Source organism: Erinaceus europaeus, chromosome 14, assembly GCF_950295315.1.
Source record: "Erinaceus europaeus chromosome 14, mEriEur2.1, whole genome shotgun sequence".
Taxonomy (NCBI): domain Eukaryota; kingdom Metazoa; phylum Chordata; class Mammalia; order Eulipotyphla; family Erinaceidae; genus Erinaceus; species Erinaceus europaeus.
Window position 1 is genome coordinate 33,848,364 of NC_080175.1, and position 18,328 is coordinate 33,866,691.

The window sequence follows — 18,328 nt, forward strand, 5'->3', positions numbered from 1 at the left end:
AGTCAACGACTGCCACCTCTTCAGATTCAAAGGAGGTCTTGAAACTTTACATCAGGTCAACCTGATGCTGTTAACTGGCTAAGGAAGAAGGGCAAACACTAGAAGAAGAACTGCTTGTGAAGGGACTCCCCTGCAGGTGGGGAGCCAGGGCTCAAACCGAGATCCTTACACTGGTCCTTGAGCTTTGTGCCACCATGTGTGCTTAACCCACTGTGCTACCTACCACCCAACTGCCCCAACAGTATTATTATTAACACAACATAAATGCCTTTACTAAATTCAAACATGGAAATATATTCCCCAAAAGGACAAATAAAGAAACAAAGACATAAGAAAATAAAAACAAACACAAAGAAAGTACAAATTATTTTAGCCACACCATTTTTACCAATTTGACCTTTTTGAAAACTGTTTTAGGTGCTCATATTAGTTCATGTATCCTTGGTATACCGAAAAAAAAATTACAGAAGACATCATACCAATAAATTGTAAAGCAAAATTTACGACTCCTGCAATGTAATTAAATATTAAACTTATTAAATATGTATTCTGCCACCTGAGAATTTTATCTTTCTTGAATAGTACTTAAGCAAAAAAGACATCAAAAATATAAATTTCCAAGTTTATAGGTAATTATACATCTCTTCCTTCCTCTTTTCTGTGTGTGATGCAATATTACAACATGCAAAACCTAGGTCTTCAGTTCTCAGCTAAAAAAAATCAAAATGATAACAGAGAAATGCAAAAAAAAATAGATCAGCTTACAATTCAAATATGACGTTAAAGTATACCTAAGGAGAGCAAGGGTAAACAATAAAGAAAACTAAAGTAAAGAGAAGATAACCTACTAATTAAATCAAGGGCAATTTCTTTGAAACTATTTTGTCAGCTAAAATGATCTATAAACAAGGCAAGGGACTTCATAGATTTGGCAAAGTTATATATGGAGCCTGAAAAATGTCTGAGTTAATTAATACTGTTTTTCATAGTTCTAGGTTAATAAAATTTGAAAATAATAAAATAAGTGATCCCCACTAAGCAATAAAAATTCATCATTATGGAAGTACTAAAAATAATGAAAAGCATTCCATAAATGGCAATATACTAAGATTAAGATTAAGATTTTATTCAAAATCCTGCAAAGGTGAATACTTCTAATACTTTAAATATTTCTTCTGAATCTAGAAAAGGGAGTTTCTGTGAAATAAATTTGATATGAAGCTCAAAGATGTTACCCTAAGAAGCCACAGAAAAATATATGTACAAATCCTAAATGAAGTGTTACTGGGCTAAATAAAATGAAGCAGCGTATTAAAACAATAATCTGTGGCAGCTATTCACACTTTCTTAAGTTCAGTTATTTATTTTGAAACTTTCACTAATTTAAAATCATTCATTTACTTTTGTATTTTTTACATGATGTCCTCTAGATATATTGTCGTTAATATATTTATGTAGAAAAGTTAATGGATGAAATAATTCACATTTCATAATGATTAAAATATAAATACTGTTGGAAGTCAAATTTGGTATTAAGTCATCCCTAGTCTTCTTAGCTGGGTAACTCTGTCAACTAGACATTTTCTCAGAGGGTTGCAGTGAGACAAAAAAGAAAATATCATAATTATATTCAATGGTACCTAGTAGATCCTCAAATATGGCAACTATAATTATGACAAACATTAAGGAAGATATTTAATGATAGGAACTCAATTAAAATTCCAGACAACATAGATTTATATTATTATCACCTGAAAATTCTGAAGAATTTATAAATGTAAGAGAAAATTACTTTCTATAGAAGTATAACATTCTGAGAATGAGCTATCTTGAAAATTAATATACTCCTTATATTTGAATACAGAAACCAGGTATTAAAGAACCTAATTCCACTGAATTATTAGATATAGACACAAAGTATGATCCCAATGCTGCCCTTCAGTCCTTGTGCCCAATATTAAAAGAAAAGTGGAAAAAACAGCAAAAATAAAAAATGCGTTTGTGTGTTTTTCCTTCTCTTATTAATATAGGGTAGATATTAGAAAGACCTGTTGTCCTAAGTCCCCATTTCAAAACTGATTTGAGAACAGCAATCAATTGAAATTTCTTAGCTTGTAGCAGAGAGAAATTGAATTAAACAAGCATTTAATGATGTGTGTATACATTTGAAGTATTGTTTCCACATAATCTCTCTTGAAAAAACTTACATACAGTACAGTCCATTTGTGTTTTTCAGGTCCAAAATTCTACTGCTCAGTTATATATGCAGTCATTGTCATATTTATTTAATTATTTATTTTTATTGAACAATTCCCCAACTGGTACACAGTTTTCCCCTCTGTGAATTCTAAGTTTAATTAGCAAATGATGAATATCCAACATCTTTAATGGTAATTCATCCATCTGGATTTCCTCATGACCAAACCAGTTTTAAATTATGGAATATTATAAGAAATTTAAATAAAATAAAACACAATTTCATCTCCTCCAGTTTTTGTAATAAATCTTGAGTTGATAGTGCATTTGCACACAGAGAAATGAAAATTAAAATCTATTCTATAAAGTCCTGGGCACACTAAGTAGAGCACACGGGTTACCATGCACAAAGGTTCGAACTTCCAGTCCTCACCTGCAGAATGGAAGTTTCAGGAGAAGTGAAACAGTGCAGCAGGTGCCTCTTCCTTTCCCTCTCTCTCCACATCTCTTTCTATCCATTTTCCATCTCTATTCCATTAAATCTTTGTCTCTATAAAAATGTTATTAAAAAGTACAGTATTCTTTTTTTTTTTTTTTTTGTTATTTTTTTTTTTTTATTTAAATTTTTAATTTAAGAAAGGATTAGTGAACAAAAGCATAAGGTAGGAGGGGTACAACTCCACACAATTCCCACCACCCAATCCCCATAACCCACCCTCTCCCATGATAGCCTTCCCATTCTCTAGCCCTCTGGGAGCATGGACCCAGGGTCGTTGAGGGTTGCAGAAGGTAGAGGGTCTGGCTTCTGTAATTGCTTCCCCGCTGAACATGGGCGTTGACTGGTCGGTCCATACTCCCAGTCTGCCTCTCTCTTTCCCTAGTAAGGTGTGTCTCTGGGGAAGCTGAGCTCCAGGACACATTGGTGGGGTCTTCAATCCAGGGAAGCCTAGCCAGCATCCTGGTGGCATCTGGAACCTGGTGATTGAAAAGAGAGTTAACATACAAAGCCAAACAATTTGTTGAGCAAACATGGATCCCAAGATTGGAATAGTGGAGAGGAAGTGTTGGGGAGGTACTCACTGCAAACTCTAGTGTAATCCTGCTTTCAGGTATATATTTTGCAGTAGTTTATGGATACGTGTGCGCATACGCTCTCTCTCACAGAAACTGGTGTATGTCTAGGTTATGGGACTTTGTTAGAAAGTGAACTACCTGAGATGAAATTAGAGTGTACTATAAAAGGAAAGGTCTCACCCGAGTAATGAAGCTGAAGGGTTGTCATTCCACACGTGAAGTCTCTGGATACACTCTGAGGTGAAGCATGTTGTGATGGCAATCGTTGCTTTGGTTAGGTTGTGATCGGCGGATGCAATATTATTTGGTATGGATTGGGAGAAGCATACGGGAAAGTGAGCCCTATCCATGGGTGCCAGGACTGGGGGAAGTAGGGGCTCTATAGTGAAGATGTGAGGTTCCTGCTGTCTTAGGGTTCAAAAAGACAATCAATAGTTAATATTATCATCACATTATTTGTTAATTGGGTTAACTTTGAAAAGTCCCTTTGTTATGGTTTGCTGTACAGTACCCAGTATCTTGTATATAGCTGTGCTATTGGAAGCCTCCAATCTACTTGGTCTAGGCTTTTGAGAGAGTCCGCATATCAAATACGTAGCCTATATATTAAAAAGATTCAGTTTGTCTCCTGAGAACCTTTGAGACATACAATTGATTTCCCCCTCTCATATTAATTAACTACTGATTTATATGTCTACATTTTGCTAGGAGTGTACATAAACACCATTCCCATCACCAAAGGACCGTGACCCATCCCTCCCGCCCATTCCCACCCCCCACTGGCCCAGAAAGCTACACAGCAGGTTAAGCGCACATGATGCAAAGCGCAAGGACTGGGCAGGATCCCAGTTCAAGCCCCTGGCTTCCCAAAAAAAAAAAAAAAAAAAAAAAAGTACAGTATTCTGATGACACTTTTTTCCTACTCTGTGATCAGACACAGGAACTCTAGGCATGTCACAATGTGTTTGTGCCAATAAGACCCATTTAATTCTTTTAACTTAGTGACATCTGAGCTTGTGGTTTTTCAAGAGTGGTGACAACTCTTGGTCATACATTTATTTTTTAGGGTACACTTTTTTATTTACAGCATGCAAAACCTCACTTAATTGCCAAAACTTAGAAATTCAGATTTAGGTATAGCAAATAAGCATAGTCAAATCCCATAATGTCAAAGTAAAAACACTTGGGACCCGGTGATGGCCCATCAGGTTGAGCGTACATGTTACAATGCGCAAGGACCCAGTTTCAAGCCCCCAGTCCCCATCTGCAGGGGGAAAGATTCACAAGTGGTGAAGCAGTGCTGCAGGTGTCCCTCTCTGTCTCCCCCTTCCTATCAATTTCTGGCTGTCTCTATCAAATAAATAAATATTAAGTAAATATGGTTATGCAAAGACACTCTTATGCCTAGGGCTGCAAAGTTCCAGGTTCAACCCCCACCCCATACCACCAAAAAACAGAGCTGAACAGTTCTTTGGTTAAAAAAAAGTAAAAACACACTTTATTAATTTCTGGATATTTGAGAAATATAAAAAAAAGAGGGGGGGGATGGTCGGTAGCTCAGCAGGTTAAGTGCACTTGGCACAAAGCACAAGGACCTGTGTAAGGATCCGGGTTTGAGCCCTCCACCCCAGCACTGCTCCCCACTTGCAGGGGTGTTGCTTCAAGGGTGGTGAAGCAGGTCTGCAGGTGTCTTTCTTTTCCCCTCTCCGTCTCCCCGTCCGGTCTTCATTTCTTTGTCTTAACCAACAACAATTACAGCAATAACAACAACAACAATAACAATAGCAATGATAAACAAGGGCAACAAAAAGGGAAAAACAGCCTCCAGGAGCAGTGGATTTGTAGTGCAGGCACCGAGCCTCAGCAATAACCCTGGAGGCAAAAAAAAAAAAAAAAAAAAAAAACCTGAAGAAAAAGAAACATTGAGCTGTTGAAAAGCAAATTAAAACAAATGTGACATAGAATAACAAAACATGGGGCTGGGTGGTGGCACACTTGGTTGAGTGCACACATTACAGTGGGCAAGGACCTGGTGTCCAGCCCCTGCTCCCTGCCTGCAGGGGGAAAGCTTCATGAGTGATGAAACAATGTTGCAGGTGTCTCTCTTCCTCTATCTTTCCCCACCCTCTCAATTTCTGTCTCTGTTCCATAAATTAAAATAATATTAGTAATAATATAGTTTATAACAAAGAATATCAAAACATAATTTTAAAGTTAATACACTTAGAAGGTTCTCAGTCTATTCTGATTTAAGATATTAGAGGTGGTGCAAAGTAGCCACACATTTCATTGTTTAAATTAAGAAAAAGACTCCTGGATGAGTCACTTGCAAATTTGACCTTATGGCTATTCATACCTAGTTTTAACAAGGTATTCATATCGCAAATCTGCAATTGCACTATTTAATTTATTTTAAAATTCTGTGTGTCGAATACTGAGGATTTACATACTCCAGTTTGCAAAAGTCTCTTTCAGTTTAATGATCTAATGATGTAAACAAGTTAGATTTATGTCATCAAATAGCAGAATGTTTCAGGTTTAGTGTTTAAATAAGATAAACATTTATCATGTAACACAAGTTCTCTTTCAGTGACAGTTGAGTACAAGAAAAATGCTTTTTTCTTCTCCACTGTACAGTCTTGATTCCTCTGTATAGGGTAACTATATATACCAAGTTTTACTTCTGGGTTATCAATTCTATTCCATCTTCTATTTATCTATTTTCATTAAACTGCTACACTGTTTAAATTCTTAAGGCTTCACGATACAGTTTGAAATTGGGAAAGTGAGGTATCCCTCTTAATCTTACAATTATTATATTTTTAAGTGACTCGGGCATTTATTGCAGCAAAGTAGGGATGGAAAAGAGAAAGAAAGACACCTGCATAGGCACATGTAGTCAGGCCCTCAAGAGAGAAAGAGAAAAAGAGCCACAACTTGGTAAAGAAGTTGGAAAGGAATTTTTACAACTTCTTTTCTTTTTTATCTTTCTTTCTTTTACTTTAAACATTTTCCTTTTATTTGGGGATTAATGTTTTACAGTCACAATGGTTTGTACATGTTTTCCTAATTAATTTTTTTTTTATAAAGAGGAAATATTGACTAAACCATAGGATAACAGGGGTAAAACTCCACACAATACCCACCACCAGAACTCTGTATCCCAGCCCCTTCCCTGATAGCTTTCCTATTCTTTAACCCTCTGGGAGTATGGACCCAAGATCATTGTGGGATGCAGAAGATGGATGGTCTGGCTTCTGTACTTGCTTCCCCGCTGAACATGGGCATTGGCAGGTCGATCCATACTCCCAGCCTGCCTCTCTCTTTCCCTAGTGGGGAAGGGCTCTGGGGAAATGGAGCTCCAGGACACATTGGTGGGGTTGTCCAGGGAAGTCTGGTCAGCATCCTGCTAGCATCTGGAACTTGGTGGCTGAAAAGAAAGTTAACATACAAAGCCAAACAAATTGTTGATCAATCATGGAGCAAAGGCTGATAGTGTTGATAAAGAATTGAGGGTTTCTCCATTTTGTAGATAGCTAGTAGGCATATTTTAGTTATATTCCAAAGGGCCTGTGTCTATATTAGTTTTTTGTTGTTGTTGTTGTTTTAAGAAAGTATTTATTTGTTTATTCCCTTTTGTGCCCTTGTAATTATTGTTGTTGCTATTGTCATTGTTGGATAGGACAGAGAGAAATGGAGAGAGGAGGTGAAGACAAAGGTGGGGAGAGAAAGAGAGACACATGTACACCTGCTTCACAGCCTGTCAAGCGACTCCCCTGTAGGTGGGGAGCTGGCGTCTCAAACTGGGATCCTTCCACCACTCCTTGTGCTTTGTGCCATGTGTGATTAACCTGCTACACTACTGCCCAAGTCCCATGTTGTTGTTTTTTGATTTCCCTGAGTCTGAAATTTAATATGCATGTGGATCCGAGTTATTGTCTGGGGAGATGATGCCATGGCTAGAAAAAGGACCAAAAATCTGGATCAAGGAAGAGTGTATCTCCCTAATATGGGAAAGAGGTATAAATATTTTTTACTGTAAACCCCATCAATTTGATGAGATCTGGGGCCCATATGCAACTTAGGAGCCTATGTAACCTCTACATCCCTGTAGATCTGAGCTGAAATTCTGTGGTCATGAGTAGGAACATTCCAAGTTGCCCCAGTACTGTCCCATCTTCCTCAGGTATAGCATAGAGTATGTTGTCCATCCCCTCTTCAGAGGATGGGACATTCTCAACCACTGGTGTTCAAGTTGAGGGCAAGGTCCTATGGGGGCCCACAAAGGGGTCTATTTTGTTGTTCATGATAGGAATGACCTGTAACAATGGAGAGAGGGATTTATTAGAGGTCTAGGCCCATCATGTCTGCTTGGGAATTTCAGGACTCCCCAATTAGGGCCCCAGCTGCTAGGGTGGCCTGATAGTGACTAAAGAGTCATATTTAAAGTATGCCAGTCTCTTGCCCTTATTCAGCTTTTGCAGTCCTTGCTTTGATAAGGTTAGCTTTGGAATGAGTGAGATAACTATAATAGGAAGTAGGTGGAGAGGGTATCTAAGTAGACACTATTTCATTATGCACTTTATACTGAGAGTCACTACAGACTACTATAAATTTTTGCCTTCTGGTATATATTTTGCCCTAATTTATGGATATATGTGAACATATGCTCTATCTTAAAGGACCTGTTCTATATCTAGGTCTTTGAATTTTGTTAAGAGGTGAACTTCCCAGAATGGAATTGACTATAAAAGGAAAGGTCTCACATGAGTAATGAAGGTGAAGGGTGGACATTCTATGCCTGACATCTCTGGACACAGTCTGAAGTGAAGCATGCTGAGGTAGTACTTGTTGCATTAATTAGGTTTGGATGGATGGATGCAATATCATTTAGTTTGGATTGACATAAACCTGAAGGAAAGTGATCCGCACCCTAGATATTACAGGACTGGGGGAAATATATGCTCTATAGAGGAAGCTGAAGGATCCTGCTGTCTTAGGGTTTAAGAAGAAAATATATAGTTATTGCTATAAAAACATTATTTGAAAATTGGTTAAATTTGAAATATTACTTTGTTAGGATTTGCTGTATTATACACAACATCACTATAATTTATGTCCTTTGACATTATTTGTATATAGCTGTGCCACCCGTTGCTTCTGTTCTCCCTGGTCTAGGCTTTGAGAGAGTCAACATACCAAAGACTTAGCCTATGTATTAAAAAGCCTACACCAGTGCTTTAAAAACTTTGAGATATTCAATCAACTTCCCCCTATTGTATTAATTAAATAGTGATTTATGTGACTACAAATTAATAGGAGTGTACAAAACACCATTCGCGCCATCAAATGACTGTTTCCCATTCCATCCACCCCTCCCTCCCCACCCCACATTTCTTTTTGTTTGGGTATTATAGAGTCCTTGTGGTATATCCCTAGGGGACAAAATACTGGGTCATATGGAAGGTCCATGTCTAGTCTTGTGAGTGTTCTCCAGACTGCTCTCCACAGTGGTTGGGCCAATTTACATTTCCACCAGCAGAGCAGAAGTGTTCCTCTGTCCCCACAGCCTCTCCAGCAATTTTTGCTGCTGTCCTTTTAGATGGATGCCATTCTCACAGTGGTGAGTTGGTATATTAATGTTGTCTTTATTTGCATTTCTCTGTTTTCCTCTAAGTATTTGATAGATTCTGGTCTAACATCCAGGTCCTTGATTCATTTGGAGTTGATTTTTGTTTCTGGCGAGATAAAGTGGATCAGTTTCATTCATCTGCAAGTTTCAACCCAGTTTTCCCAGCACCATTTATTGTAAAAAGTCTCCTTCCTCTATTTAATACTTTGTGCCCCTTTATCAAAGATTAGATGTCCATGGGTGTGGGGGTTCTGAACTTTCAGTTCTGCTCCACTGGTCTGTGTGCCTATTTTTGTTCTAGTACCAGGCTGTTTTGAGGATGATGTCCTTATAAGAAAGGTTGAGACTGGGAGTGTGATGTCTCCATTTCTGTTTCTTTTCCTGAAAATGGTTTCTGCAATTCTAGGTGTTTTCTGGTTCCAGATAAATGATTATAGCTTTTGTTCTATTCTCTTAAATAAACTTGGTGGAACCTTGATGGGTATCACTTTAAATTTGTATATGACTCTGGGGAGATTATTGATTTTGGTGATATTTATTCTTCTGATCCATGATCATGGGATATCTTTCCATTTCTTGGTAACATTTTCTATTTCATTGAATACTGACTCATAGTTTTCAGTATACAAGTTTTTCACTTCTTTGGTCAGCTTTATTCCTAGGTATTTTACTGATTTTGCTGCAACTGCGAATGGGTGTGATTTCTGGATGTCTTCTTCTTCTTTAGATTTAGTGTTGACATAAAGAAATTCCACTGATTTTTGTACACTGATTTTGTAGCCTGACACCTTGCTATATTGCCTAATAACTTCCAGTAATTTTCTGCTGGATTCTTTTGGTTTTTCTATGTATACTATCATATTTTCTGAAAATAGTGAGAGCTTGATTTCTTCCCTTCTAATCTGTGTTCATTTGATTTCTTTTTCTTGCCTGAAAAGAAAGAACCTGTTATGGCAAGAACTTCCAATACTATGTTGAAGAATAATGGTGATAATGGACATCCCTGTCTACTCCCCGATCTGAGGGGGAATGCTTTCAGCTTCTGTCCATTGAGTACATGTTGGCTATATATGGACTCCACTATCTTCAGGAATTTCCCATATATTCCGAGTTTTTGTAGTGTGAATGGTGTTGAGCAAGGATGGCTGTTGGATTTTTTATTGTTTTGAGCATGAATGGTTGTTGGGTTTTTTCATATACTTTCTCTGCATTTATTAATATAATCATGTTTTTTGCTTTCACTTTTATTGATGTGATGAATGACTTTGATTGGCTTACCTATGTTGAACCAGCCTTGCATTCCTGGGATAAATCCCACTTGGTCTTGATGTCTATACTGCTGTATAGACTTGTCCATGATCTTGTTTAATATTTTGTCATCTATGTTCATCAGAGTTATTGGTCTGTAGTTTTCCTTTATTGTTGTGTCCCTATCTGTATTTGGTATTAGGGTGATGTTGTCTTCATAGAAGGTGGAAGGAAGTGCTCCTGTTTCTTTGATCTTGTGGAAAAGCTTTAGAAGATGGGTATTAACTCTTTACTGAAGGTTTTGTAGAATTCATTTATGAAGCCATCTGGTCCAGGAATTTTGTTGTTGGGGAGATTCTTAATAACTATTTCAATTTATTTGTCTCTGATTGGTGCATTTAGGTTTTGTAGTTCTTCTGGTTCAGTTTTCTAGGTATTTCTTCTGGTTCTCTAGCTTGGTGGCATATAGTTCTTCATAGAAATTTTGCATGATTTTCTGGATTTCTGTGGTGTCAGTTGTCTATTGTTTACAATTCTATTTATTTGAGTCTTCTCCTTTTTTGTTTTTTAGTGAGTCTGGCTAAGGGATTCTCAATTTTGTTTAATTTTTAAAAAACCGACATTTGGCTTCATTGATCTTTCACATGGTTCCCTTATTTTTAATGTTGTTTATTTCTGCTCTAATTTTAGTGATTTCCATCCTTTTTGTTGCTTTAGGGGTCCTTTGTTCCTCTGACTCTAAATCCTTAAGTCATGCTGTAAGGTCATTTATTGGAGCTTTTTCTTATTACCTAATATGTGATTGTGTGGCTATAAGTTTCTCTCTCAGTACTACTTTAGCTGTGTCACAAATATTTTGATAGCTTGAATGTATTGTAGTGCCATTATTCAACAATTCTTTATTTGCTCTGATATATGGCAAGTATTATAGTGATGTTCTTGTTTATAAGAGGTCTTTTAGAACCTCTTTCAGGTCCAGCTTGGTGATGGTTGCCTCCTTTAACTGTTGTCTGTCTGAGAAGATTTTGATCCCTCCATCTAGTCTGAATGAAAGTCTAGCAGGACAGGATATATTATCATTGGTTAAAACCCTTTTTTCATTCAGGGCTCAGTAGGTATCTAGCCATCTCTTCTAGCTTTTAGAGTTTGAATAGAAAAATCTGCTGATGGTCTTATGGGTTTTCCCCTGTATGCAATTTTTTGTTTTCCTCTTGCAGCCTTTAGGATAGTTTCTTTATCCTAACTTCTTTTCATTGTAACTATGATGTGTCTTGGTGTCTTTAGGTTTGGGTTGATTCTGTTTGGGACTCTTTGGGCATCTTGGATCTTAAGGTTCTTTCTGTTGCTTAGGTCTGGGAAGTTTTCTTCTATTATTTCCTCTAGAATGTTTACTTCCCCTTCCTCTCTTTCTTCCTCTGGTAGGGCAATTATATGAATGTTACTTCTTTTGAGATCATCCCTTATATCTCTGTTGTTGTTTTCAGTGTATCTGAATCTCTTTTTTAGCTCTTTCACCTCTTTCTTAGCTTTCTGTAGCTCATTCTCTGTCTGGCTAATTCTGTTTTCTGCTTCTGTTATTCTGCTTTCCTTCTCCTCAGGTTCTTTCTTCAGTTCAGTTATAGTATTAACTTGTGCTGCTAGTTGGCCTTTTAGCTCAGCTATTTCAGCTTTCAGTTCTCTAATTACCTGGAGGTAGCTTGTGTTTTCTTTGTGGGTCTCATCTGTTGTTTTCCTAATTCTGTTAGCCCTATCCTCCATAGTTGTCTTCATTTCCGTGATTATTAGGTTTATTATTGTTTGCATACTTGTCTTATCTATGATTACTTCTGGCTGATTTGGAGTTCCTTCTGGGCTCCTGACCTCATTCATTGTGGTAGCAATACATTTTTAATATTTATTTATTCCCTTTTGTTGCCCTTGTTGTTTTAGGTATTGTTGTCGTTCTTGAATAGGACAGAGAGAAATGGAGAGAGGAAGGAATGACAGATAGGGGGATAGAAAGATAAACACCTGCAGACCTGCTTCACTTCCTGTGAAGTGATTCCCCTGCAGATGTAGAGCCAGGGGCTTCAACCGGGATCCTTACACTGGTTCTTGCGCCATCTGCACTTAACCCACTGCACTACCACCCAATTCCCTTTTGGTAGGAATTTTATTTGCTCTTGATTTAGCCATTTTTTTATTGATGTGTTTTTATTTTTCAGTTCTGTCATTCTTCAGTTATTTTATTTAGAGTACAAGCCACACTATACTAAAGACCTTTATGACAAATGAAGTCACTAACCTGAGAACTTACAACAATAGCAACTGAAGCAAGGATTGATGCAGTTCAACCAACACCAGTTAGCTAGCTAAACAATGCCTCGAGTCCAAAAAATAAAAATAGCAACAAAACAAAAGAAAAATAAATGAAAAAGGGGAAAGCAAGAATAGACTTTTATGCAAATCTACTGTTCACTGTAAATTCTAGGCATAGCAAGAAGAGAAAGGGAATTAGAGAAGAGAGACACACACACAGAGAGTCAACTCTGAGTCATATTTCTTCCCCAAAATAATTCACAAAGAGTATCAGTGAATTCAGAAAACGATAGTAGGAGGAAGGAAGAAAAGAAGACAAGAAGAAATAAAGAACGGTGAAAGGAAAGAGGTTTTTTTTTTTGCTTTAGTTAAGAGGAGGGAAAAAGGAGAGTGGAGGGGAGAGGTAGAGAGAAACAAGTTCCTCTCACAGTGGATAGGACACCCAGTCACCTAGCAATGGAAAAAACAACAGTTAATTTTGGTCAACCTGAAGAAGGGGGGGGAGGGACACATGTATATAATAATAGTAATAATAAGACAAAATAAAGTTGCCATCTTGGTTCTGCCCTTATTATTTTTTTAAAGGTTACATTGTCAAGTAAAGGTCTTCTGTGTATCCAAACAAATTTTAGACATGTTTGTTTTAATTCCTTAGCTGAAATCATTGGAGTTTTAATAGGAACTGTTTTGAATATATGTATTGCTTTGTGTAGGATGTTCCTTTTAACAATATTAAATGTTAATCCTCTAACATGAAATAATATATTTCCTTATGCCTTCTATTTTTTAAGTATCTTATTGCTTCTTAGTCTTTTTGTTTGTTTGTTTGTTTTTGTAATGCAAGATTTCCAAAATATAACTGGTAGTGTAACCTCTATTTGTTTCTTTTGTGCTTATTTGTAGTTTTGTTTAAGTCTTATAGCTCTTGATACAAAAAAATTTATCCTCAGGGTCCCGGTGGTGGCTCATCTGGTTAAGCTCACATGTTACAGTGCACAAGGACCCATGTTGAACCCCTGGTCCCCACCTGCAGGGGGAAAGTTTCACAATGATGAAGCAGGGCTGCAGGTCTCTCTCTCTCTCTCTCTCTTTCTTACCCCCCTCCCTCTCAATTTATGGCTGTCCTTATCTAATATATAAATAAACAAAGATAATAAAAAATGTAAAAACTAATAAAAATTTACTCTACTTGGTTAAATTATTTTCTAAATATTTCATTCATTTAGAAGTGTTTATAAATCATTGTTTTCTCTTCTAGCTTTTTACAAGTATGTATAAATGCCACAAATAATAGCTTTGTATCCTTCCATGCAAATTTTTCATCTAAAACCTCTAATATTACTATAAGCAGTAGAGCACAGACTCAATTTTTTTATCTTGCTCCAGATCTCAGAATCTCAGAAGAAAAGTTCTCAGTTTCTAACCATGGGGTATGAAGTGCCACATATCATATTTGATATGTCAAGGTATGTTTCATGTATTCCTATATCATTAAGAATATTTATTAAAAATGACATTTAATTTTGTCCAAATATCTTTTTACATCTTTGTCATATGATTGTATGTTAGACTGATAGATTCTTTCTCTCCAATCACTCTGTTTTGGTTGGTGAATACATTCTGTCTACATAAAGGGTGATTATTGCTATGGGAGATTTAATTACTCCCATGTTATCACTTTGTTTCCATTTGTCTTTATTGTATTTCTAGTATTTCCTTTACTGAGTTTCCATGCACTATTTCATATGAATAGTTTTCCTTTGTGAGTCTTTCAATGACATCATGTTTATCTTTTAAGTTTCTCTATTTCAGATTTGTGTTTCTTGGTTACCATGACACTTGTATCAGATTCTCTGTATCTCAGAAAGCCTATTTGTGCTCGTGTTGACTTTTCATTGTTATCATTAAACTAAAAAACCTGCCCTTTTCTTTCTGCCCTTCAGTGTTTTGCTATTTTCTTATTGTTTGTGTTTCTTATCCTGTACTTCTGTTCATCAGCTTACTATGGTTTCATGCATCTTTTCTTTTATGCAGAATTACTCCTTTCAATTTTTATTTAACTGTATTAGGGAGGTAATGGATTATACTCTGGTTGTTGGCATGTGGGTAAAATGTCTTTTGCCACCAGAGTTATCACTAGGGCTTGGCATCTGCATGACTACACCACTGTTCTCAGTGAACATTTCCTTTTATTTTTTAAATACATATAGAAATAAAGAAAGAGGCAAAGAGGGACAGAAAAATTAAGAGAAAGAGAGAGACATTTGTAGCATTTTTCCACTGTTTAAGAAGCTTCTCCCTGCTGGTGGGGACTAGAAGCTAAAACCTAGGTCCTCACACTTGTCAGCATGTATGCTTTACTGGATACACCACTGCCTGGTCCCTCAGCAAATTCTTCTTTTTTTTTTTTTTTTTTTTTTTGCTTCCAGGGTTATTGCTGGGGCTCCCTTTTGTAGCCCTTATTGTTGCAACCTTCTTGTAGTTAGTGTTGTTGTTGGATAGGACAGAGAGAAATGGAGAGAGGAGGAGAAGACAGAGACAGGTAAAGAAAGATAGACACCTGCAGACCTGCTTCACCGTCTGTGAAGCCACTACCCTGCAGGTGGGGAGCCAGGGGCTTGAACCGGGATCCTTAAGCCAGTCCTTGTGCATTGTGCCAATGTGCTCTTAACCCGCTGGGTTACCGCTGGCCACAAATTCTTTTTTTTTTTTTTATTTAAGAAAGGATTAATTAACAAAACCATAAGGTAGGAGGGGTACAACTTCACACAATTCCCACCACCCAATCTCCATAACCCCCCCTCCGCTGATAGCTTTCCCATTCTCTATCCCTCTGGGAGCATGGACCCAGGGTCATTGTGGGTTGCAGAAGGTAGAAGGTCTGGCTTTTGTAATTGCTTCCCCGCTGAACATGGGCGTTGACTGGTCGGTCTATACTCCCAGTCTGCCTCTCTCTTTCCCTAGTAGGGTGTGTCTCTGGGGAAGCTGAGCTCCAGGACACATTGGTGGGGTCTTCAATCCAGGGAAGCTTGGCCAGCATCCTGGTGGCATCTGGAACCTGATGATTGAAAAGAGAGTTAACATACGAGGCCAAACAAATTGTTGAGCAATCATGGGCCCAAAGCTTGGAATAGTGAAGAGGAAGTGTTACGGGGGTACTCACTGCAAACTCTAGTGTACTTCTGCTTTCAGGTATATATTTTGCAGTAGTTTATGGATATGTGTGAACATAAGCTCTCTCTCACAGAAAGTGGTGTATATCTAGGTTATGGGACTTTGTTAGAAAGTGAACCACCTGAGATGAAATTAGAGTGTACTATAAAAGGAAAGGTCTCACCCGAGTAATGAAGCTGAAGGGTTGTCATTCCACACGTGAAGTCTCTGGACACAGTCTGAGGTGAAGCATGTTAAGGTGGCAATCGTTGCGCCACAGATTCTTTAGGGAAGATTTGGTGGTAGCAAAATCCATTAACTATTAATTAATTGATGGATGGATTCATTATTGACATTAGGATTATTGCAGGGGATCTGTGCCAGCACTATGACTCTATTGCTACTGATGCCCTCCCCCATTTTATTGGATAAGACAGAGAGAAACTGAGAGAAGAGGGAGAGAGAGTTTGTGTGTGTGAGAGAGAGAAAGAGAGAGACATACAGGTCTGCTCCACTGCTCATGAAGCATCACCACCTGCAGGTGGGGGGCCAGGGGCTTGAAACTTGGTCCTTGAGCATGGTAATGTATGTATTCAAGCAGATTAACAACCACTTGACTCCCATTAACTGTTGTTTACTTGGGAAATCATTTTTTTGTTACTTTTTGTCACCAGGGTTATGTTATCTCAGTGCTTACACAGCCCTACCATTTCCTGCTGATTTTTTATTTTTTCATATTTATTTTTATTTTTAATTTTTCTGACAGAGGTAGTGAGGCAGAGAGAAAGAGATAATTTGAATTTTCCACTTTATACATGCATAATGTGGGATAGAGAGATCTTACCTGGGTAAGGTACATGTCTTCCTATAGGTACAATCCAAGTTTTTGACACTGGCTCTGTGCTTTCTCCCTGTCTCTCTGTCACTTCACATAAATGTAAAAGTTGGTCTGTGAGTGGTGAAGTCACCTGTGTGCAAGATCCTTGCTCCACACATTCAAAAGTTTGTCCATGAACATTATCAAATTCATGGAAAATTGTAAGAAATGTCCTCATAAAAATCACCATATAGGGAGCTAGGCAGTATGACAGTGGGTTAAGTGCACATGACGAAGAGCAAAGACCAGCATAAGGACCCAGGTTCAAGCACCTGGCTCCCCACCTGCAGGGGGGTCACATCACAGGCAGTAAAGCAGGTCTGCAGGTGTTTATCTTTCTCTCACTATCTTCCCCTCCTCTCTCCATTTCTCTCTGTCCTATACAATGACAACAATAATGATAACAATAAACAATAAGGCCAACAAAAGGGAAAAAACTGCCATATGATCCAGCAATCTCACTTTCAAGTTATTTATCTAAAAGAATTAGAAAAATATAATTTATTTTTCACCTTTATATTTCAGGTATTGGGAAAAGAAAACTGAATATATTATCATCCCTTGTGATAAAGAATTTACAGCTTCATGAGAAGCATGATTATTTAAAAACTGTGAAAAGTATAAAATGAAAAGTAACAAGTCACATATCTAAATACTTGAATATTACCTTACAACTCTGAGTTTGAGAAATGACACATTGGTTTATATTTCTCAGTGAAAATAAATCTTTTTTTGATAAGCACTTGGCAAGGTATTGGGAAAACCAACCTTAAACATAATGTATTAGAAAATAGGAAGTTCAGCTTTATCTAAGCCAAGTTTAAGTTTAAGTCTCTTTAATAAATTTTTTTTTTTTATTTAAATTTTTAATTTAAGAAAGGATTAGTGAACAAAAGCATAAGGTAGGAGGGGTACAACTCCACACAATTCCCACCACCCAATCCCCATAACCCACCCTCTCCCATGATAGCCTTCCCATTCTCTAGCCCTCTGGGAGCATGGACCCAGGGTCGTTGAGGGTTGCAGAAGGTAGAGGGTCTGGCTTCTGTAATTGCTTCCCCGCTGAACATGGGCGTTGACTGGTCGGTCCATACTCCCAGTCTGCCTCTCTCTTTCCCTAGTAAGGTGTGTCTCTGGGGAAGCTGAGCTCCAGGACACATTGGTGGGGTCTTCAATCCAGGGAAGCCTAGCCAGCATCCTGGTGGCATCTGGAACCTGGTGATTGAAAAGAGAGTTAACATACAAAGCCAAACAATTTGTTGAGCAAACATGGATCCCAAGATTGGAATAGTGGAGAGGAAGTGTTGGGGAGGTACTCACTGCAAACTCTAGTGTAATCCTGCTTTCAGGTATATATTTTGCAGTAGTTTATGGATACGTGTGCGCATACGCTCTCTCTCACAGAAACTGGTGTATGTCTAGGTTATGGGACTTTGTTAGAAAGTGAACTACCTGAGATGAAATTAGAGTGTACTATAAAAGGAAAGGTCTCACCCGAGTAATGAAGCTGAAGGGTTGTCATTCCACACGTGAAGTCTCTGGATACACTCTGAGGTGAAGCATGTTGAGATGGCAATCATTGCTTTGGTTAGGTTGTGATCGGCGGATGCAATATTATTTGGTATGGATTGGGAGAAGCATACGGGAAAGTGAGCCCTATCCATGGGTGCCAGGACTGGGGGAAGTAGGGGCTCTATAGTGAAGATGTGAGGTTCCTGCTGTCTTAGGGTTCAAAAAGACAATCAATAGTTAATATTATCATCACATTATTTGTTAATTGGGTTAACTTTGAAAAGTCCCTTTGTTATGGTTTGCTGTACAGTACCCAGTATCTTGTATATAGCTGTGCT